Source organism: Muntiacus reevesi, chromosome 17 (assembly GCF_963930625.1).
Source record: "Muntiacus reevesi chromosome 17, mMunRee1.1, whole genome shotgun sequence".
In the NCBI taxonomy this organism is placed as follows: Eukaryota; Metazoa; Chordata; class Mammalia; order Artiodactyla; family Cervidae; genus Muntiacus; species Muntiacus reevesi.
The window spans coordinates 36106747-36131087 of NC_089265.1; the positions used below are offsets into that span (position 1 = coordinate 36106747).

General features: G+C 36.3%; 1 protein-coding gene across 4 annotated transcripts in view; it reads right to left on the reverse strand.

The window, feature by feature from the left end:
* Window positions 1-21654, reverse strand: part of IL33 (interleukin 33) — a 58980-nt gene extending 37326 nt beyond the window's left edge. For 2 of the 4 annotated variants that reach the window (XM_065907920.1, XM_065907917.1), the window contains exon 1: window positions 21598-21654. The gene's annotated coding sequence lies outside the window, so the exon portion shown is untranslated. Of the gene's footprint in view, window positions 1-3823; window positions 3847-21597 lie in introns of those variants that run through there. The other 2 variants (XM_065907918.1, XM_065907919.1) reach the window with 2 other exon arrangements.
* Between the last annotated feature and the right edge of the window lie 2687 nt (window positions 21655-24341).

The following is a 24341-nucleotide window of genomic DNA, read 5'->3' on the forward strand; positions in this document are numbered from 1 at the left end:
GCAGTGGCCACAGGACTGGAAAAGGTCACTTTTCATTCCAGTCCTCAAGAAAAGTAATGCCAAATAATATTCAAACTACCAAACAATTGCACTCATTTCATATGCTAGCAAGGTAATACTCAAAATCTTTCAAGTTAAGTTTCAACTGTACCTGAACTGAGAACTTTCAGATGTACAAGCTGGATTTCGAGAAGGCAGAGGAACCAGAGATCAAATTGCCAATAGCCAATCTGTTGAATCATAGAAAAAACAAGGGAATTCTAGAAAAACATCTCCTTCTGCTTCATTGACTGTGCTAATGTCTTTGTCTGTGTGAGTCACAACAAACTGTGGAAAATTCTTAAAGAGATGGGAATACTAGATCTTGCCTACCTCCTGAGAAATCTGTATGCAGGTCAAGAAGCCACAGCTAGAACTGTACATAGAACAACAGACTGGTTCAAATTTGGGGAAAGAGTAGTACATCAAGGCTGTATATTGTCACCCTGCTTATTTAACTTATATGCAGAGTACTTCATGTTAAATTCCAGGCTGGATGACTCACAAGCTGGAATCAAGATTGCCAGGAGAAATATCAACAACCTCAGATTTGCAAATGCTACCACTCTAATGGCAGGAAGCAAAAAGGAATGAAAGAGCCTCCTGATGAGGGTGAAAGAAGAGAGTGAAAAAGCTGGCTTAAAGCTCAGCTTTCAAGAAACTAAGATCATGGCATCTGGTCCCATCACTTCATGACAAATGGGGAAACAATGGAAATAGTGACAGACTTTATTTCCTCAGGCTCCAAACTCACTGTGGATGGTACTGCAGGCATGAAATTTAAAAGACACTTGTTTCTTGGAAGGGAAGCTATGATAAACCTAGACAGTATATTAAAAAGCAGAGACATTACTTTACTGACAAAGGTTCTTATAGTCAGAGCTATATTTTTCTAGTAGTCATGAACAGATGTGAGATTTGGACCATAAAGAAGGCTGAGTGCTGAAGAATTGATGCTTTTGAATTGTGGTGCTGGAGAAGACTCTCGAGAGTCCCTTGGACAGCAGGAAGATCAAATCAGTCAATCCTAAAGGAAATCAACCCTTAATATTCATTAGAAGGACTGAGGCTGAAGCTGAAGTTCCAATACTTGGCCACCTGATGCAAAGAGACAACTCATTGGAAAAGACCCTGATACTGGGAAAGATTGAGGGCAGGAAGAGAAGAGAGTGACAGAGGATGAGATGGCTAGGTAGCATTACTGACTCAGTGGACATAAGTTTGAGCAAACTCAGGGAAATTGTGAAGGACAATAAAGCCTGGCATGCTGCAGACTTTAGAGTTGCAAAGAGTTGGACACAACCCACCAACTGAACAGCAATTGCAACATGAAAAGTCAGCCCTCACAAGTCTTTGCAGCCTGAAATCATACTCACTACCTGTGTGCTTCCAAAAGCCTGAAATAGAGAATTAAATATAAAATGGTTGTAGGTTGCTAGTATCCCAAGTCATATTGGAAAGGCAAACTCAGATCTTTTCTTGATGAATCTTGTGAGCTGCATCCCAAGCTGCAAAACATTTACACAAAAAAATTTCCCAGATGAATTAGTAATTTGCAGCTAACATTTGTTAAGCAAATAAGAATAGTAGGCACCATGTTGAGAGCCCCAAAAGGGAACAGACAGCAGAAACCAACTTGCAAAGACTTTATATATAAGAACAATCAGAAATGACATATAAAACAACTGATTTTAATATGTTTAGGTAGTGTTCTAAAAAGATTTAAGACATGAACAAAGAACAAATGGATATGAAAAAGATCCAAATAGAGTATCTAGCAATGAAAAACATATTGTTGAAATTATAGCTCCATGTATTGATTAAACAGATTAGACACAAATGAAGAGTCAATAAACTAGAAAATATACCTGAAAATATTCCCTGGAATACAGTCTAGGAATACTTAAAGATAAAAATGTATATAAAAAAGGAGGTAAGAAACTGAAAGAACAGGATGAAACAGTCTAATGTGTATCTAGTTGGAATTTTAGGAGGCAGTAGAATAAGAAAGAAACAATATTTGAAGAAATAAAGGCTGAGAACTTTCCAGAATTATTGAGAGACTCCAATCCTGAGATCTAAAAATCCCAGTGTAGGTTTAAAAAACAAAAGAAAGAAATATACATCTTGACATATTAATTATGAAACTGCAGAACATTTTTAAAAAGAAGATTGTAATGTCAGTCACTAAAAACAATGAAACAAATTTGATTAGAAGAAAGGAATTTTTTATTGGATTTATGGATGGGTATGTGGTCTTAGAACTTATGTAGTCCAGAACCCATGAAATGAGCATCAGATATTTGTAGAACCACTAAAGCACATTTTTCAGTCTGCTGAGTACCATTAAAAACTGCAGGATTGGTTTAAAATTCCTTATTTTACAGATGAGGGAAGCAACACTCAAAGCTAGTCTTCTTCAAGGTCACACAGCTAGGGAGTGAGTACATGGTGGAGGACCAGAACTCAGGTCCCCACCTCACAGAGCCATAGCTATGACTGCTCTTTCCTCTATAACCTGATGCTGTTTCTTAAAAATTTAAGCAGCAGCAGCAAAGAAAAACAAAGTGAAGAAAGCACAGGGAAGACTTCATCTTATCAGGTAACTTTTTGATGCTGTCGTTTTGTCTCACTTACAGAATTTGATAAATATTTGAACAACTTCTTCCACAGTACAATGTCCCATCTCTAGGAATCAAGGAAACTGCTCACTTTTTTGGATGGGGATAAGAGCATGTAGCCTTGCTTTGTTTTCTTCTAGCTTGTAGGACAGTGTGAGGGAAGAGTGAGAAAGGTTTTAGAAGATGCGATTAAAACTGAATCACAGAAAATATTTCTGGCATAGCATTACATTAGTGGCAGGGGAACAAGGAATGGGAGCAAAATTTCAGCCTGGACAAAGGCTTTGCTGAGAAATACACAAGGTAAAAGCAGGTGTCAAACCACAGAGTGTGAATATACCTGAGTCACTAGGTCATAAAATCAGCATTCAAAACTGAAGATTAAGTCTCATCTGTTTTGCTTCAGTTCACTATTTTAGACGTGCCTTGCTTTGCTTTCTAAAAAGTTTATACCTAAGAACTATGAAGTAGCTTGTATATTATTCCTGCTGGTTATTGCCACACAGAAATAGCTGTCCAGTGTTGTTGAATCTCCTTATTTCTTGAAGAAAGCCAGAAATCCAGATTTATGATAAATTTACTTAATTTAAATCCTGACAACAAGTTCAGTATTTTACAGAAGCCTGGTAGACCATCAGTTTGTGGCCTCTTCTACCACCAAGTGGTAGAGATATCTAAATATTTTCTGCTTCTACTCTTCTAACTCATTTATTTCAGCCACTGAAGTCTGGTTACTGCCTACCATCCCTTTTAAAGAGTTCTCCTTACCTCTTAAAGGGAGAATCCCCAAGATTCTATCAACCTGATTTACTCTTTTCTGTCATTTGTGGCTGATTTTACCCACTCCATGACTTCAGTACCACTCACCCCTGCATTCATCATGCCCAAATCAAGACCTTGAACTTTCAGCATCCACATACCTAACCACCTATTGGATATCACCCCCAGAACTGTGGCTGTGCAAACTCAGCTTGTCTACACTTGCACCTTTCCTGTATTCCCACCACCATCCAGCCAGCTGTCCAGATTAGAAATCACTGCTCTTTCCTCTCCTTCACCACCAGAGTCTAAAATCTTCCACCTTAGAAAGATCCCCACAATCCAGCCCAGCCTCTCTCTCCACCTCTCATGCCACTGCCTTAGTGTTGTTCCACATCTCTCACCTTGACTGTGAGGGTAGCCTGAACCATTTCTGGGAGATTTCAGAGCTAAGAAGAAAAAAGAGCAGATTTAGATATGTTGTGGGAAGGGGTGAAACAATGAGAAGAAAAACTAGGATGGAAACTAGCCACATGGCCACAGGTCAAACTAGTTGAGATCATGAGGTATGACGCCCTTCCTGGTAATGCATGCCAGAACTCCCACTTCCCTTAACATAAGTTCATTTTACAAAAATAATGTTTTCATTATAAGAACTTTAAGAAATAATGAATAGAATTTATAATTCCCTTACTCGAGTGGAATTATTTTACATTCTGTTATCTATCTTAGTGTTTTTATACACATATATTTTTAAATACCCATTATCTGCTACTATTTTATAATTGTTTTCATTTAGAAATATGCTATGATAAGCTTTTTATGATTATAAAATTAATCTATGTGTCAGAAAACTTGTGAAAATAAATATTACCAGAAATTGCACTGCCAAAAAAGTTTATACCTAGATCCACAAAGGAAGACAACTTGCAAGGGTAGACAATGAAGATATATCAAACTCTATTATTCCTGTTTGTTTATAAAATGATAGTAATTGTATCTGTTTGTATGTATGCTTGGAAGTGTTATTTCTGGATCTTGCCTAGTTTCTGCAAATACATACTAACAAGTGTGAACACCAATCTGGAATTGGCAGCAATTCAACCAAAACAATTGTTTAATCAAAGATAAGAGTTTGCCCATTAAAATCACCATTGATTCTGGGAATAGTGCCCAGATTCCAGAGCCTAAGATGACTTATTATTTGTGAATTATTATAATTCCAAATCCTAACAAGGATAGGGTTCTTTGGGCAGCATCCGAAATTCTATCAGATGATTTGATGTGTGTGTGTTTTTTTTAAGAGAAACATCAGATTTTAGACAGGAAAAGCATTAGATTATATGCAATAATAATGCAATATTTATCTTTCAGTTCCTAAAGTAGTAGCCTAATTTGGGTGTGGTGCATTTCTTAACTTCATAAAACACTGATAAGAAGAGTTTCCTCCAGGTACCACAGATATATATATATATATCTTTAAAGTCAGTGAAAGTGTACCTAACTTCCATTCCCAGTGCAAAGGGATGCCACTAAATACTTCTGGAATTGATCCTGGAGGTAGTAGACTTCATTTGAAGGCAGACATGGAAAACTGAGGAATAACAAGAGGAGCTTCTGAAAGGGTGAGCCAGATATTTATAGTAGTGGGGAAATAAGGAATCTAATCTCTAAAATTTAAGACCAAAAGGGATTTCTACAGCAACAGTGTAGGCAAAAAAATAAAATTAAGGGCCAAGAGAAGGCAACCCAAAGTGGTAGTTGATATAGCAAATCTTTGCATTGGTGGAAGATAAAGGTACCAGACCTGCTTTAAAAATAAAAACATTTAAGGAAAAAGCTTCTTTAAGAATGGAAGTCAACTGCTAGGTAGTACTATCTAGCAATATTATGAAGATTAAATGTAAGTTCTAAAAATATGTCTTGCTTTGTCTGAACTTTCTATTTTAAAGCTTCTGACACTCAAGCAAAAGATAAGAATTGCTGCTGAGCATCCAGGAAGCCAGTGAACTCTGAGAGATGGTGTTTTCAGTGTCCTAATTAGAAAAATTTGCCTTCCCCAGTGTTATGAAGAGGTCTGGAAGAAAACTAAACCCCTAAGAGATGTGATTGCTGTCCCAGTTCACAGCACAAGATACATCAGGAATACACATTCACACAAAGAAGTGCATGCAGAACACCCGCTGAGAGCAAACAGGAGTACCTGACCAGCAGAAAAGAATATATAGACCCATGAAAAACTCGAGATCAAGCTCTGAGCCTTTGGAGTGGGAGCACTGAATCCAAGACCCTAGACTACCAGAGAACTAACCCTAGGGGGTATCAAATAGTGAGAACTCACACAAAGGAAACCACCATAATACAAGACCCAGCATCACCCAACCACCAATAGCAGCACCCTGTGCAGGACACCTCATCTAAACAGCAAACAAAACAAAAATACAAACCCAGTCATCAGCAGACAGGATTACCACCTCACTCAGCCTTCCCCATCAGAGGGAAAACAAGCAAAAAACAAAAACTCAGCACAAATCTCACCCTATAAGAAGCTTACACAAACCACTGGACCAAATTTAGAAGGCAGAAACCAAAAGGAAGAAAGAATTCAACCTTGAAGCCTGGGAAAAGGAGACCGCAAACACAAGAAGTTAAAATACTAACTAATAATGAAAAAGCAGAGAAATACTACACGAATGAAGCAACAAACTAGAAACACAGAAGTCCAAATAAATGAAGAGGGAATAGGCAAACTACCTGAAAAAGAATTCAGAATAATGATAGTAATTGATCAAAAACATTGAAAGCAAAATGGAGAAAATGCAAGAATCCATTAACAAAGACCTAGAAGAGTTAAAAATAAACATACAGAGACAAGCAACACAATTACTGAAATAAAAAATACTCTGGAAGGAATCAACAACAGAATATCTGAAGCAGAACTAATCAGTGAGCTGGAAGATAAAATGGTGGAAATAACTTCTGAAGAGCAGACTAAAGTAAAAAGAATGAAAAGAACTGACAATAGTCTCAGAGACCTTTGCGACAATATCAAACACACCAACATTCAAATAATAGGGGTCCCAGAAGAAGAAGAGAAAAAGAAAGGGTATGAGAAAAGTTTTGAAGAGATTATAGTTGAAAATTTCACGAACATGGGAAAAGAAATAGTCAATCAAGTCTAAGAGGCACAAAGAGTCCCATACAGGATAAAACCAAGGAGAAACACACCAAGGCACATGCTAATCAAACTAACAAAGACTAAACACAAAGAAAGAATATTAAAAGCAGCAAGGGAAAAGCAACAAGTAACATAAAGGGAAACCCCACATGCTTAACAGCTGATCTTTCAGCAGAAATTTTGCAGACCAGAAGGGAATGGCAGGCTATATTTAAAGTACTGAAATGGAAAATTTACAACCAAGATTCCTGTACCTGGAAAGGATCTCATTCAAGATTGATGGAGAAATCTAAAGTTTTTCAGACAAGCAAAAGTTAAGAGAATTCAGTACTACCAAACCAGCTTTACAACAAGTGTTAAATGGACTTATATAGTCAAGAAATACAAGAGAAGAAAAAAGATTTACAAAATCAACCCCAAACAATTAAGAAAATGGCAATAGGAACATATATATTAATAATTACTTTAAATGTAAATAGATTAAATGCCCCAACCAAAAGACACAGATTGGCTGAATGGATACAGAACAAGACCCATATATATGCTGTCTACAAGAAACCCACTTTAGACCTCAAGACACATATAGACTGAAAGTGAGAGGATGGGAAGGTAAATTCCATGCAAATGAGAAGCAAAAGAAAGCTGGAGTAGCAATCCTCGTATCAGACAAAATAAACTTTTACATAGAGAAGATTACAAGAGATAAGGAAGGACACTACACAATGATCAAGAGATCAATCCAAGAGGAAGACATAACAATTGTAAATATCTATGCACCCAACATAGGAACACCTCAATACATAGGACAAACACTAACAGACAAAAAAGGAGAAATTGACAATGACACCATAATAGTAGCAGACTTTAACACCCCACTCACACCAATGGACAGATCATCAAAACAGAAAATTAATAAGGAAACACAAGTCTAATGATACATTATGATTCATTAGATGAGATGGATCTCATTGATCTTCAGGACATTCCAACCAAATTCAGAAGAATACACCTTCTTCCCAAGTGCACATGGAATGTTCTACAGGATAGACCACATCTTGGTCACAAATCAAACCTCTGTAAATTTAAGAAACTTAAAATCATATCAAGCATCTTCTCCAACCACAATGCTATGAGACTAGATATCAATTACAAGAAAAAAAATGCAAGAAACACAAACACATGGAGATTAAACAATATGCTTCTGAATAACCAATAGGTTATTGAAGAAACCAAAAGGGAAATCAAACAATTTCTAGAAACAAATGGCAATGAAAACATGACAACTTAAAACCTATGGGATGCAGCAAAAGCAGTTCTAAGAGAAAGTGTATAACAATACTATTCTACCTCAAGAAATAAGAAAAATGTCTAATGGACAACCTAACTTTACACCTAAAACAACTGGAAAAAGAATAAAAAATTCCAAAAATTAGTAGAAGGAAAGAAATCATAAAGATCCGAGCAGAAATAAATGAAAAAGAAATGAAAGAGACAATAGTAAAGAACAATAAAACTAAAAGCTGGTTCTTTGAGAAGATAAACAAAATTGACAAACCATTAGCCAGACTCATCAAGGAAAAAAGAGAGAAGAATCAAATCAACGAAATTAGAAATGAAAAAGGAGAGGTTACAACAGACAATACAGAAATACAAATGATTATAAGAGATTATTATGAACAAATATATGGCAATAAAATGGATAACTTGGAAGAAATGGACAGATTCTTAGAAACGTTCAATCTTTGAAGACTGAACCAGGGAGAAATAGAAATTACGAACAACCCAATTACAAGCCCTGAAATTGAAGCTATGCTCAAAAATCACCCAAAAAACAAAAACCCAGGACCAGATGCATTCACAAGAGAATTCTATCAAACATTTAGAGAGGAGCTAATGCCTGTCCTTCTAAAACTCTTTCAACACATTGCAGAGGAAGGAACACTTTCAAACTCATTCTACGAGGCCACCATCACCCTGATAACCAAAACCAGACAGAGACAACACAAAAAAAGAAAACTACAGGCCAAAAAAACTGGACAGCTACATGTAAAAGAATGAAATTAGAACACTTCCTAACACCACACACAAAGATAAACTCAAAATGGATTAAAGACCTAAATGTGAGACAAGAAACTATAAAACTCTTAGAGGAAAACATAGGCAGAACACTCCATGACATAAATCAAAGCAAGATCCTCTATGACCCACCTCCTAGAGTAATAGAAATAAAAACAAAAGTAAATAAGTGGGATCTGATTAAACTTAAAAGCTTTTGCACAGCAAAGGAAACTATAAGCAAGGTGAAAAGACAACTCTCAGAATGGGAGAAAATACTAGCAAATGAAGCCACTGACAAAGGATTAATTACCAAAATATACAAGCAACTCATACAACTCAATACTAGAAAAACAAACAACCCAAACAAAACGTGGGAAAAAGACCTAAACAGACATTTCTCCAAAGAAGACTTACAGATGGCTAACCAACACATGAAAAGATGATCAACATCGGTCATTATTAGAGAAATAAAATCAAAACCACAATGAGGTATCACCTCACACCGGTCAGAATGGCCATCATTAAGAAGTCTACAAACAATAAATGCTGGAGAGGGTGTGGAGAAAAGGGAATGCTCTTGCACTGTTGGTGGGAATGTAAATTGATATAGCCACTATGGAATACAGTAGGGAGATTCCTTAAAAAACTAGGAATAAAACCACCATGTGACCCAGGAATCTCACTCCTAGGCATATACCCTGAGGAAAACAGAGTTGAAAAAGACACATGTATCCCATTGTTCATTGCAGCACTATTTATAATAGCTAGTACATGGAAGGAACCTAGATGCCCATCAACAGATGAATGGATAAAGAAGTTGTGGTACATATACACAAGGGAATATTACTCAGCCATATAAAGGAACACATTTGAGTCAGTTCTGATGAGATGGATGAACCTAGAACCTATTATACAGAGTGAGTCATAAAGAGAAAGATAAATATCATATTCTAATGCACATATACATAGTCTAGAACAATGGTACTGAAGAATTTATTTACAGGGCAGCAATGGAGAAACAGACATAGAGAATAGACTTATGAACATGGGGAGGGGGAGGAGAAGGTGAGATGTATGGAAAGGGGAACATGGAAACTTACATTACCATATGTAAAATAGATAGCCAATGGGAATTTGCTGTATGGCTCAGGAAACTCAAACAGGGGTTCTGTATCAGCCTAGAGGGGTGGGGTGGGGAGGGAGATGGGAGGGAGGTCCAAAACGGAGGGGATATATGTATACCTATGGCTGATTCATGTTGAGGTTTGACAGAAAACAACAAAGTTCTGTAAAGAAATTATCCTTCAATAAAAAAATTAATTAAAAATAAATAAATAAAAAGAAAAAATAGTAAAATAAATAATCAACCAAAAAATTAAAAAATAAAGATAAGAATTTTGCTTGTGCTTAATAAAGAACCCAAACCAGCCAGTTCATCAGCTTTTAAAGCTTTGATGTCACAAGTAGAGCCTCTATTTTATCTGGTTTATCAGTTTGCTTGTTATAAACTAAATTCTATGACATTTGAACTATGCTTTAATTAAGAAAACATTGGGGTGGATTATTAGCTCATAATAATTCAACAATACTTGACTAAATTTTCTTAAAGTATGTTGTGTTCAAGGTCTATAGAAACTCCATTTGTGATCATGGGGATAAGAGAAATTATCCACTTTTTTCCTACTATAGTGTAATTGGAGGATAATTGCTTTATAATATTGTGTTGGTTGCTGCCATATATCCACATGAATGAGTCATAAGTATATGTATGTCCTCTCTTAACCTCCTTAACCTCCTTCTTGCCTCCCACCCCATCTGACCCCTCTAGGTTGCCACAGAGCACTGGATTTGAGCTCCCTGCATCATACAGCCATCTAATTTTACATATGGTATTGTATATGTTTCAATGCTACTCTCTCAATTTGTCCCACCCTTTCCTTCCCTCCTGGGTCCACAAGTCTGTTCTCTATGTCTGCATCTCCACTCCTGCCGTGGAGATAGGTTCATCAGTACCATCATTCTAGATTCCATATATATGTGCTAATAAACGTTATTTGTCTTTCTCTTTCTACTTACTGCCCTCTATATAACAGGCTCTAGGTTCATTCACCTCATTAAAACTGAGTCAAATGCATTCCATTTTATGGCTGAGCATTCTTTTTTATTCCATTGTGTATATGTACCACAACTTATTTATCCATTCGTCTGTCCATGGACATCTAGGTTGCTTCCATGTCCTAGCTATTTTAAATAGTGCTTCAGTGAACATTTGGGCACATGTGCCTTCCTGGCTATATTTTTCTGAAATCCAAATATAGTATAATGGTTTGTTTTAATGTTTTCCTCTCTAACTAATGTTTTCTTGCTGTTGGTATACAACAGAGGAATACTTCAACTCCAAAATATAGTCATAGGGAAGATATCTTTTTCTAAAGTGTGTTTTTCAACTAACTTAAGTGTAGTTACATTAATTACAAATAATATTAAGTCAACTAACTTAATATGTAGTTAAGCGTACATATTAACTTAAGTGTAATATATAAATAAAAGTTGCATATTTCTAGGAAAAGTAAAAAAAAATGCTTGCATTAAAGGAGAACCACAATGCCTATCAGAATGAATACAGTGAAGAAGACAGAAAATACCAGTTATTGCAAGGGTTTGGGACAACTGTAATTCTTATACATGGGTGCTGAAAGTGTGAATTGCTAGAACTACTTTGGAAAATATATATATATTATAAAACATATATATACTTTTGACCTGGCAGGTCTACTTAAAGGTAATATATCTAACAAAAAGACAAAAAATATATTTGCCAAAATATATGTAAGGGAATGTTCCTAGCAGTCCTAGTCATGTAACTCCAAGCTGGAAACAATGCAAATATCCATCTACATCATAAATTATGGCATAAATTATGGCATGTTCATTTTGAGTAATTCTAACTAGTAATAAGAGTAAACAAGCTAATTCTATATGCAACACAGAGGTATATCACAACCATAATCTTGAGTGAATGAGGCCAGACACAAAAAGATAAATAATGTGTGACTTTATTTATAAATAGGTCAAAACCCCCACAGGCAAATTGAATGTATATTAGAAAACCTAATAACGGCTTTTCTTGAGGTAGAGAGAAATGACTAGAAGAGGGAAAGAGGAGGCTTCTGGAATCCTTTACTCTTCTGTTTATTTTTATGATTGCATAAATTTGTGCAAACTGGAATCAAGATTGCCAGGGGAGATATCAGTAATCTCAGATACGCAGATGACACCACTCTTTTGGCAGAAAACGAAGAAGAACTGAAGAGCCTCTTGATGAAAGTGAAAGAGGAGAGTGAAAAGGCTGGCTTAAAACTCAACATTCAAAAAACTAAGATCGTGGCATCTGGTCCCATCACTTCATGGCAAATAGATGGGGAAACAGTAAAAGACTTTATTTTCTTGGGCTCCAAAATCACTGTAGATGGTGACTGCAGCCATGAAATCAAAAGACGCTTGCTCCTTGGAAACAAAGCTATGATCGATCTAGACAGCATAATGTATGGCAAAAACCACTACAATGTTGTAAAGTAATTAGCCTCCAACTAATAAAAATAAATGGGAAAAAAAAAAAAAAATAAAAAGCAGAGACATTACCTTGCCAACAAAGGTCTGTCTAGTCAAAGCTATCGTTTTTCCAGTAGTCATGTATGGACGTGAGAGTTTGACTGTAAAGAAAGCTGTGCTTCAAAGAATTGATGCTTCTGAACTGCGGTGTTGGGGAAGACTCTTGAGAGTCCCTTGCATTGCAAGGAGATCAAACCAATCAATCCTAAAGGAAATCAGTCCTGAATATTCACTGAAAGGACTGATGCTGAAGCTGAAACTCCAATACCTTGGCCACCTGATGCAAAGAACTGAGTCATTGGAAAAGACCCAGATGCTGGGAAATATTGAAGGCAGGAGGATAAGGGGATGACAGAGGGTGTGATGGTTGGATGGCATCACTGATTTGATGGACATAAGTTTGAGCAAGTTCCAGGAGTTGGTGATGGACAGGGAAGCCTGGCATGCTGCAGTCCATGAGGTCACAAAGAGTCAGACACGACCGAGCAACTGAACTGGACTGAAGTTTGTTCACTTTGTGATAACTCATTAAGCTGTATAGTCATGACTTGTACAATTTTCTGTGTTTATGTTATATGTTAATGAATTTTTTAAGTTAAAGGAAACAGAGACTGTCCGTGAATTCTAAAATATATGGATTCTACATTCTCAAGTGTGGTGGTCAAAGAGACTCATTGACAGAACTAAGTAAGCAATCTGTTTTGTGGTTAAAAAAAATTAAATGAACACCATTGTCTGTATTTAAGAATGAATTGAGCTGATTAGAAAATGGTTAGATGGGAAATGAACACATTCCCCTCTTTCCTTAATATGGTAGAAGTGCTTCTCGTATACCTGATTAAAGACTTAGTTTTTTGTTCTGAAAGAATTGAAAAATCACATTAAAGATGAATTTTGAGGTATTTTTCAGACTGAGGCAGAATCCTCGGGATGACTTTGAAAAAATTTGACTGCCCTTCTCAGCAATGAGCAAGAAGTTCTTAAAAACCAAAAATGATTGGAATTCTGAAAGAATGAAATGATGTTGAGACTTACCTAGTACAGATGTTGTTTCTTATCCAACAAATATCTTTTCTTTCACCAAAGAAGAAATTTTAGATATGCAGAAACCTAAGCCATTTGTGGCAATACTGTTTCCATCTGCCAATAACAGGTCTAAGTATGGGCATGTGACACAGATCTTGCTAATGAGACAAAGGTGAGGCATGTCTGAGACTTCTGAGAAAATTTTTCTCTTTAGAAGTAAGTGCTGTTTAACTTCCACTCACTTGGCTTCTGTGAGGATGTTATGCTCAGAGCTAGGCCAGCCATCCTCTCCCCTGAAGGGAGAGATCATGGATAGGCTGCCAACTTCAGAACCTCTTTTTAAGTGAGCACTAAGTGTCTTTATATAGTCAATTTATCTTTGATTCTAGTTAAAGCTTATCAAGTGATACAAGTTATTTTTATATATTTTTTGTCTAAATGTGATCTGCATTGGCTTTTTCTAAATCCTAAAAAGAAGTGGCTAACAACTAATGTATTCTGGACACAAATTAATAATATCTCTAAATACAGTTGGGTTGTTTAAACATTCTTCCTTATCCCCTGCTCAAAGCTCTTCTTAAAAAAATTTTTAATTGTAAAAATGGATAATATAAAACTTACCATCTTACCCGTATATTAAGTATATTTCAGTAGTGTTATCTGCATTCACATTGTTGTGCAACAGACCTCTAGAACTTTTTCATCTTGCAAAACTAAAACTATAGTTTAGTTTTAAACTATAGTTTAAACAACTCCTCATTTCACCTTCCCAAAGCCCATGGCAACATCGTTTTATCCTCTGTTTCTTGTGTTTGACTACTTTAGTACTTCATATAAGTGGGATCATATAGTACACAGTATTTGTGTTTGGCTTATTTCACTTAACATAATGTCCTCAAGGTTCATCCCTGTTGAGCATGTGACAGGATTTCTTTTCTTTTTTAAGGCTGAGTGATATTTCATTGTATGTTTATACTATATTTTCTTTATCCATTCATTAGTGGACATTTGGGTTGATTCCACCTCTTGGCTATTTTGAATAATATTATAATGAACATAGGTGTGCAGCTATCTCTTCAACATCCCATTTTTGATTCTTTTGGATATGTATCCAAAAGTAGGAATGCTAGATCATATATGGTGGTTCTATTTTTAATTTTTTTGAGGAATCTTCATACTGTGTCCTATTGCAGCTAGTTTAAAATTTTAATATTTAAGTAATGTTATATTTTAAGCAAAATTTTAGTATAATAATATGAATATACAAATTGATATTTTAAAATCAATAAAAATATTATTTATCAGAAAACAGCATGAAACACCAGAAACAGAATGGGTAAACTGAATTTTTTTGTGTGTATCAGGGAAAAATTTTGAAATTTATAAGTAACTATTTCAGTTCTGTTCTTTTTCTTTTTTTAAACTCAGATTGCCAATAATGGTACTGTTATTACTATTTTTACTACTAGTTTTACAGATTGCCAATATAGTACTTTTATTGATATTTTACTCTTGTAAAACACCAGTTGAGTTTGTTTGCCATAATTTATATATATATTAATTTGTGTAAAAAATTGATTATGAAAATCATATCTTATAATAATGCATTATCTCATTACGAAAGGACAAATAGTGACAAAAATGAAATGACTTATAAAGACATTAAAGATCAAACTCCAGTTAACATCCTACTTATAAAGTGAACTGTTAAGCAGGTAGAACCATGCAGAGGCTAGTAACCCCAAGGACTATGGTTCACTGGTGGATCCAGATAACTTCTGTACCTATCATGTGCAATACCTCTACTTGGCAAAGTAATGGACACCAGTTACACCATATCCTCCAGTAATGTGGCTGATTCTTTGCAACCCCATGAACTGTAGCCTGCCATTCAGCCTGCCTTGAATTTCCCAGGCAAGAATACTGGAGTGGGTACTACTCCAAACTAAGGTAGGAACCAAACAAAAGCTGTCAATTAATAAGATATCAACATTTTCAAAGTTAAAAGAATTTAAACAATTGGACCAAAGTGTAAATCAAACAAATGATTATATACTCATAACAAAATAAAATATGAAAAATAATTGTAAGAAGTATTTTGACATATATCATAGAACTCCAGTGATAATACAAATATCAACTAATGATTTTATATAATATATAATTTTTTCCCTCTATCTGGTAACTGAACTGCTTTAATTTTAGTATTAAGATTAAATAATCCAATGTGTATCCCAGGGCCCAGATTTTCGGTAGCATAATAATGTTCCCCACTAAAGAAATTGGGGTTCTTTGGAGAATGGCTGATTTAATATTTCAGGTAAAAGAAATGCAAGATAAGCCTGAATAACTTTTGCCTGAAAGCAATGATGCATATTTTAAAGTTCTGAGAAAATTTTAAAATGAGCCACCATGAAGGGGCTTCTGTGTGATAAATTATGACCATGTGACTTAGCACAACAAAAAAGCTGGAGCTAATCAAAACAAGTCTGAAAAGTAGTTAATTGTAATATCACCAAAATCATGAGTCCATAATGATGGACTACAAAGCTGTTTTTAAATCAAATATTATCTCAAATTACTTCCATTCAGAAGTTAATTATAAATATGGTCTCATAGTATGTGAAAGTGTTTCCTTGTACAAAGACTAAAATTATTGCTAGCATAACTTTTATAGGATTTTTCTCTTCTGTTTAGGATTTGCATATCAAACGGTAACAGAAACACTGGCCAACTTGTTAAAGGTTCTGTAAACCTTTAGCTTTTCCACCGCCCTGTCACTCCCATGTTATCCTAGATTGGCTGATACAGGTCAAAGCCACAGTGAAGGTCCCTCCCAGGGCTGGCATTCAGCTGGCACACTCCAAATGGCTAGTTCCTTTCTCACTATTATATCTGCTCACACCGTGCCAGCTGTTAAATGTTTTGCACCTCACCCTGTACAGACTGTGAGATTTTCTTTCTCAAGCCAGTGGCCACCCAGTGATATACTGCATTGTGTATTAGATATTAAATTTTATTGTTAGAAGACATTTAAAAATCAAGAGTATAAACTCTTTCTACTCACAGATGTTAAGAGTTCCTGCACAATGACCTGAACAGGCTAAGTTGCAATCCACATCGTGTATATTTAATTCCCATAAGAGTTTCAATAGAGTTACCTTGTTCAATGATCAGAAAATACAATTCAGAGGTCTGGAAACATGTCCACCATGGAATGATAAACCTTGTCTCCCACCCTGCCTAATTCGTGTGTTGCAACCATTTCCCAAATTGCTGACTTTATCATCCTTACATGGGAATCTGAGTAGGTTTACCTGGTAGCTGGGCTTAAAGTGAAAAGATTGTGCTAGACACTTCTCTTATTCTCCAAGACAGACCTAATCATTTTCTTTCTTTGGACAGAGATGACCTCTTTCTGAGTATATCTAATGATGCAGGGCAAAAGAATGTAACTGGGGTCTCTTCCTTTGCCAAGAAGGGGTGTTGCATGGGATAGGTAAAGAAGTTATCTAGATCTAACAGTGAACCACTATCCTTGAGGCTACTAGTCCCTGCATGGTTCTACCTAGATAGTAGGGAGAACCAGTAAGTCTAAAAACAGATGCTCTTTTAGGAGCATTTGTCACAAATAACCAGAAAAAAAATGGATGCTCTAAAAATTGGACTTCTATCCAATTTTTATACTTTTATGAATTAAAACAATACAAAGATTTACAGATAATATTTTTTTCCAACTGACACACCACAATGCAAATGACTTTAATGCTTCTAAATGCTGAGTCTACTCTCATGGACCTGTAGCACTGAGTAGAAATCTTTCCACTTGACATTCGAAAGGTAATAGTAATCAGACAGCCAGATGTAAGCATTATATGTCACATCCTAGGCATGGCACTATCCAAACTTGTTTATTAAAACAGCTTATACTGTTTTATACCACATAGTGACAATTATGATTATGATTATGATTTCACAAGCCATATGGCACTTGAGTAAGTGAGGAAAAAACTGTGCCTGCTCTTTGATAAATAATGCTACATATACATTGATGTAATATGAATCTTATAAAAGTCACATTGAAGAAAGAAAAGAAGCTAAAAATAACCACCAAATTATATTAGAATGAATGTTGGCACCTAGGTCTGTGACTCAAGCTTTTAAAAAAGACTAGAAGAAAAGAAATATTTACTCAAGAAAACAATCCTACTACTATTCATTGATTAGTATGAAGTAGCCATGCTGACTACTGATAAACTGTTTAAACACCTTTGCTAAGGAATGTGGACAATTGCCATATAATATATGCATAAAACATAATGGATAAATAAAACTTCAGGAAGGAAAAATTTTGGAACTAGTAAATTCAGGTTAGAGGTAAGTTCGTGATTAGGTTTAATAAGCTCCCAAATGAAAGAACATGAGAGAAAGGCATATAATTTCCCTTTGAAAAAGAAAATATAAACTACTTAAAGTCTTCCCAGGTGGTGCCAGTGGTAAAGAATCCGCCCGATAATGCAAGAGACTCAAGAGACGCAGGATCAGTTCCTGGGTCAGGAAGATCTCCTGGAGGAGGACATGGCAACCCAATCCAGTATTCTTGCCTGGAGAATTCCACGGACAGAGGAGCCTGGTGGGCTACAGTCCATGGGGCCGCAAAGAGTCAGACACAACTGAGTGACCAAACACACAACACACACGTGAACTACTTAATAGCATTTCTTAAACAGCAGTCAATGATCGAGCCAGCAGGCTAAGGAGTTAGAGTGACTGAGATTTGAACAGAGCAGATATGCAGAACTATGAAGTACTTTAAGAAAATATCTAATCTTTGCTAGGAAATCCAAGAGAAGTAATGAGCAAATCATTCTTACACTTGCAAAAGGTCTCAGGTGTATTAGCAATTCTGGGGAAAATTCTAATGATGACCCAATTCGTGATCTGTGCAAAGTGAGGGGGAACTAGATGTAGACTGTGTGCTGGTTAAAAGTGAAGCCAAGTTTATGGGTGGATGCTGTTCTGGCATTACCAGTGGCAGTGACAATAGAAAATAAAATTCCTTAAGAGAATAGTGGTTGACAGGAACCCTTTCCTTCAGATGGCAATAAATGTAGTCCTAAAGAAAATAGCTGAAAGATTTTAATGTTATTTCATTAAAATTTTTGTTTGAAAATGACTGAAACCTTAAATAGAAAATGGCTTCACAAAGATGATTAGAGATGCCTTAAATAAAGTCATTTGGAATCCATCTTCCCTGTTGGTTCTTTCTCCTTCCTGGAACTTGGACTCTGAGTTTTAATTGCTGGTTTGAAATTTGCTGGTTGTGTCATTTTAGGTTATTACAGTCTTTCTAAATCTCACCTATTTAATTTTATAAATGGAGAAGTTAATGTTTATTTCATAGAGATTCTGTGAAGATTAAATGAGAGAATGTGGAATTAATGTCTCACTTTTAATGAAATTTAAGTGATTATTAGCAGTTACCTTTCATGACTGCTTCTTACTTGCTTTACCTTCAAAAGCATCTCAACACCTCTCTAAGGTAGAGTATCTTATTATTCTTTTGTTTTTGTTTTACATTTTACACATGAGAAAATAATTCAGGTTTAGGAATGTTAAGATACAAAATCACACAGCTAGTCAATGACAGATGATGGAGTTGAGGCCTATCTTCCTCTAAAATTTTGTGGTTTTTTTTTTTTTACTATTATGCTACATTGCAGTCTACACTTAAAGCAAAAAATGAACAGAAACAAAAATCTTCACAGTTATAGGATGATTTACCACTAATAGAAAGGACAGCATGTGAGCATGTCATGTCAGGAGTCTGCTACAGTGAGGAAGTGCCCCAAACTCCTTATACCACCTTTAATACCCCCAACAATGAACTTTGCCTGTCCTGTAAGACTGTGTACCCTTAAAGATTCCTTGTGTGTATAGATATCAGTACCAGGGAAACCAGACGGAAAATGAAAAGAGATTAGAGGTTTTACTATGTCCCAAAGTCCTTGAACCAAATATTGGGTTTTTTTGTTTGTTTTTAATGGAATTAAAATTTCTTCCTACTGTTCAAGATTATTTTTGGTCTTAATGTTTCTAAATGTCCCTGCTGCAAATTGAGATATAAAAGAAGAATTCTATCACTTGATTCCCACCGTGTTTTCCACAATTTTACCTTGTTGAATGAAAGATACAATGATTTTGGCACAGTCACACTCTCATCTCAAAAACAGACTTCCTGCTGTCAGATTTACTGGCATAAATTTCTCTGATGTAATATTTTTCTTCCCCCAGTGCTACCCACCCTGCAGTTCTTCCATGTAATGATTTAACTTTGCACTCATATTCTCCAAAAAGACCTCATGCTATCAGGTTTATTGGCATGAACAATTCTTGGTGCTTTTTCTTTTTCTTCCCTCATTGCTGCACCGCTATCCCACTTCTCACCTCCCACAGTATTTGCTGAAATGATTTAATTCCTTCATGGAGCAGAACTTTTTACAATGACTCAGTACATTCCCTGAAGTTGGTTGAAAGCTGTTTCTTTAATCCTTTACAGACTGTGTCCAAGAGAGGTGGCTCCCATTTCTCAATCTCTTCCTTTACTTTTTAGCAATGTTTCAGTGAAAATTCCCCTAGAATTCTTCCCTCTCTATAAATGGGAAAGGAAAAGAGGTATCTTTTGGCTTTAGATATTGTAAATTAAACAGTGATGGGAAAGAGTAAAACATCTAGGTCAATACATTGCTGAGAAAATGAATTAGGCAACCACCAGTTAAAGATTAGTAGGAAATCTAGGATCCTTCCAGAGAAGCATGTGGAAGAAAATGTGAAATTTGAGTTGCAGATGCCTGTGAGAGTTCTTTACAATTTGTGGATACTACCCAGTTGTGTGATTCGATTCCCAATCACCCCAGACTCTAAGAAATATGAGAATTCTGAGGTTTTCTGAACACAGAGCTATGCCTTTTCAGGGTCAAAATTAAAAGAAGAGCATTAAGTATTCAAAAGACAAATATGAGAAGCAGTAGGTAGGAATATAGAGAACAGCATAGGATGACATACAGGGGTGACTCAAACAGAATAAGCACAGTGCTGAGGAGGGAGTGACAGTCAGGTTCAGTCACCCCTAGTCCTAGTTACTTCACTCTGAAGTCTCCAAAAACCCTCTAGAATCAACTTGTGTGCAGTCACAGTACTTAGGACTGAGTCAATTCCTAGGCAGGTTGATAAGAAGTCTAGGGGTCCCCATGGAGAGAGGGGTTTGGAATTCTCAAGGAGGAGGAAAGGACAAGCTTTTTTTCCCCTCTACATTCCTTAGGATTATATAACAATGATGTGTCCTGCTTGAGGTCAGTCTCTGAAAAGAACCTTCAGGCCAATCCTGTCATCTCAGAATGTAAATCACAGGAGTGGCTCTGCTGAGGTCTTTACAACCTCTAGACGTTCTTTTGATTCACTGTAATAACTAATTTGAGAGTATATAATTCCAGGGCTAAGACTAGCAAGGTGGTACTCTTTCTAATCCCTTCTGATGTCTATGTCAGAAACTTTCTCTATCTCCTTTATACTTTATTAAAACTTTATTACACAAAAGCTCTGAGCGATCCAGCCTCGTCTCTGGCCCCGGATTGAATTCTCCTCCGGAGGCCAAGAATCCCGGCATCTTTGCGTGATTCAGAAACAACATTTCAGGACTTTGTGCCATTTTTTATTTTAATTAAAATAGCCTGGAGGCAAGTATTTATGCAAGGAAACATAAGGCAGAGAAGAGTGCAAGACAGCAAGAATTAAAGAGAAAAAAAAAGCGATTTTCACTCTAAATGAAGAATAGTAGCAAAACTAATAAGCTTTTGAATTTACTCATTTAGAATGTCAATTCCTTATTTTTTCCACAAATTGTTTTTGAGAGGATGACATCTTTAGTTCTTATATTTGTCCTTCTTTCTTAAAAACAAGTTGTGAACAATTGTGAGTAGGTTTGCCTTGGATAAACATTTCAGGAATAAGAAGTAGAATATCAACTTGCTTTATGAAATTTTGTGGTGCTAAAGGGGAACATGTACTATAAAGACAACTTATTTTAGCAATTTAGTAATAATTTTATAAATCACTCAAAAGAGAACAAAGTGGAATTCTAAGTTAGCAACAACTGTTATCATCAGCTTTTAATTCTATTGGCAATAATAATAAATCAACCTAATTCTTTATTTTATAGAAATAAAAAGCTTTTCTCTGTGGTTCTCAAGATTTTACTTTGTAAGACCTTATTAAAATGTACCAGAATATTGGTTTCATTCTTACCTTGTGATCTTGTTTTGATTTCTCCCCTGAAAAGCTGCAGCTCTGTGTTAAAACGCTTGCAGGCTCTATTTGTTACCGAAAGTTTGGCAGAGAACCAAATTGATGTGGAAGGAAGAGCTGATTGGGTGACATTTTAGCAGGTTTTTAATAGCATGTAAGCTACCAATAGTTAAAATCCTGTCAACTAAAATTCACTGTCTTCTCCCCATTTCCATCTTAAATTAATCCTGCAATTATGGATTTGATGTTCTGTGTTTTTATGCTTCCAATTCCCATCAAAATCAACTCATATGCAACCCTTTCATCATCCCCAAACTTGAGCAATGATCTTGAGCAAGCCAAGTTATTGCATTTGTGAGGAATGAAAGAAGACGGATGTATCCACTCTTGAGATAAAGCAGTGAAGGAAGAACACAAGCAGGCAGGAAGCTGGACAATCTGTGCTGATTAGGAATTGAGCTGTGTACAGTAAATGGGAGGGAGAGATGACAGGTATTAATAGCAACCAAGGGACTGTCATTATGTTCTACCTTGGAAATTCTTGCAAATACCAAGAATAAAAAGAATAAACAGTGTGATTCTTTGAATTTGTTACTACAAAATGCCCCTCTTTATCTATTGAAAGTGAAACTCGCTCAGTCGTGTCCAACTCTTTGCGACCCCAGGGACTATACAGTCTATGGAATTCTCCAGGCCAGAATACTGGAGTGGGTAGCCGTTCCCTTCTCTAGATCTTCCAAACTCAGGGATCAAACCCAGGTCTCCTGCATTGCAGGTTGACTCTTTACCAGCTGAGCCACAAGGGAAGTCCCTCTTTATCTATTATCTATTGATGTTTATTTAAGAAGTGTCTCATAAGCAGAGTATAGTTGATTTTTGTTTTGTTCTGGTTTTAACCAGTTTGTCTTTGTACTAGACTGTAATTGCTGGTATGCTGCTGCTGCTGCGAAGTCGCTTCAGTCGTGTCCGACTCCGTGCGACACCATAGATGGCAGCCCACCAGGCTCCTCCATCCCTGGGATTCTCCGAACAAGAACACTGAAGTGGGTTGCCAATTCCTTTTCCAATGCATGAAAGTGAAAAGTGAAAGGGAAGTCGCTCAGTCATGTCCAACTCTTCACGACCCCATGGACTGCAGCCTACCAGGTTCCTCCATCCATGGGATTTTTCCAGGCAAGAGTACTGGAGTGGGTTGCCATTGCCTTCTCCCAATTGCTGGCATATCTGCATTTATTTCTGAAATTTTACTTTATTCTTTTTATATTTTGTCAATCTTGTTTATGCCTTATTTTCTTTCTTTCTTTGCTTCTTTTGGATTAACAAAATTTTTAAATTATGAACATTTCCCCTAGCATTCATGCACTATAACTCTTTTCTCCTCAGTGGAGTAAGATTGCAAAATAAAAACTGCCAAAACTTCAGCTCTGCTTTTAAGTGACTTTCTTTCTTTTTTTTAAGCCTCTGCCTCATACAGCTGTGGAATTTGGCAAATGTTTTGAGGTGAAAATTCCTTGTATGTCAGGCTCAGTTTTCACCAGCCCTCTTTTTTCACTGAATTCTTGGCCTTTCAAGCCTCCAATTTTGTCCCTTCATCCCCACAAGAATGAAAGATTTTGTTGATTTCCCTGTTTCATAACAGTGGCCTTCTGCCCAGAAATCCAGATTGCCTGCTTCCTGGTACACACATGGAATTGTCAAATGCCCCTGGAAAAAAGCAGCTGTAGTTTCAGCTTCTGTCTTCCTGGAATCTTGATTCCTCATCCTCAATGCGTCTTTTCTTTCTCTTACGTTTATATGGATTTTTAATTTTTGTTTGTTTGTGGTGTTTTTTCAGCCCTTCTGGTTAATCTTAACAACAATACTGGACTGCCACAAGGTACACCATTCCATTCAAATTGAAATTTGAGTTCAGTGCAAATGAAAGCATGTCTACAGACGCCAGGAGGACTGCAGGTCTTTGGGGCTTTGTTCAAGTGACAATAGAATAATTTATTATCAAAACTGTAAAACTTTTGAGAATGAAAAGAGTGTTATTAATAATTAGTCCAAAGTAATAGGTGAGCTTTGAGATATGGTCTCCCCAGTTTTATGACTTATATAGTTGTTTCTCCTCTCCTATTCCTTCTCAGATACCAGCTGCCTTCTTTCAGGGTAGATGCAAAGTGACTGTCTGAAATTTTGCTGACCCACAGGCACATGTAGATATGATGATGGTGATGTTTTACAGTTGTTAAATCATGTCCAACTCTTTGTGACCCCATGAACTGCAACACATCAGGCTTTCCTATCCTTCATATCTCCCTGAGTTTTCTCAAACTCATGTCCATTGAGTCAGTGATGCCATTCAACCCCTCATCCTCTGTCACCCCCTTCTCCTCTTGCCCTCAATCTTTCATAGCATCAGGGTCTTTTCCAATGAGCCAGATCATCACATCAGGTGGCCAAAGTATTGGAGCGTTAGCACTAGTGCTTCCAATGAATATTTAGGATTGATTTCCCTTAAGATTGGCTGGTTTGATCTCTTGCTGTCCAAGGGACTCTCAAGAATCTTCTCCAGCACCACAGTTCAAAATAATCAATTCTTTGGCACTCAGCCTTCTTTATGGCCCAACTCTCACATCCATACATGACTACTAGAAAAACCATGCAGATGACCTGATACTACACATAGAAAAAAATAAAGATGCCACCAGAAAACTACTAGAGTTAATCAATGAAAGGGTAAAATTGCAGTATATGAAATT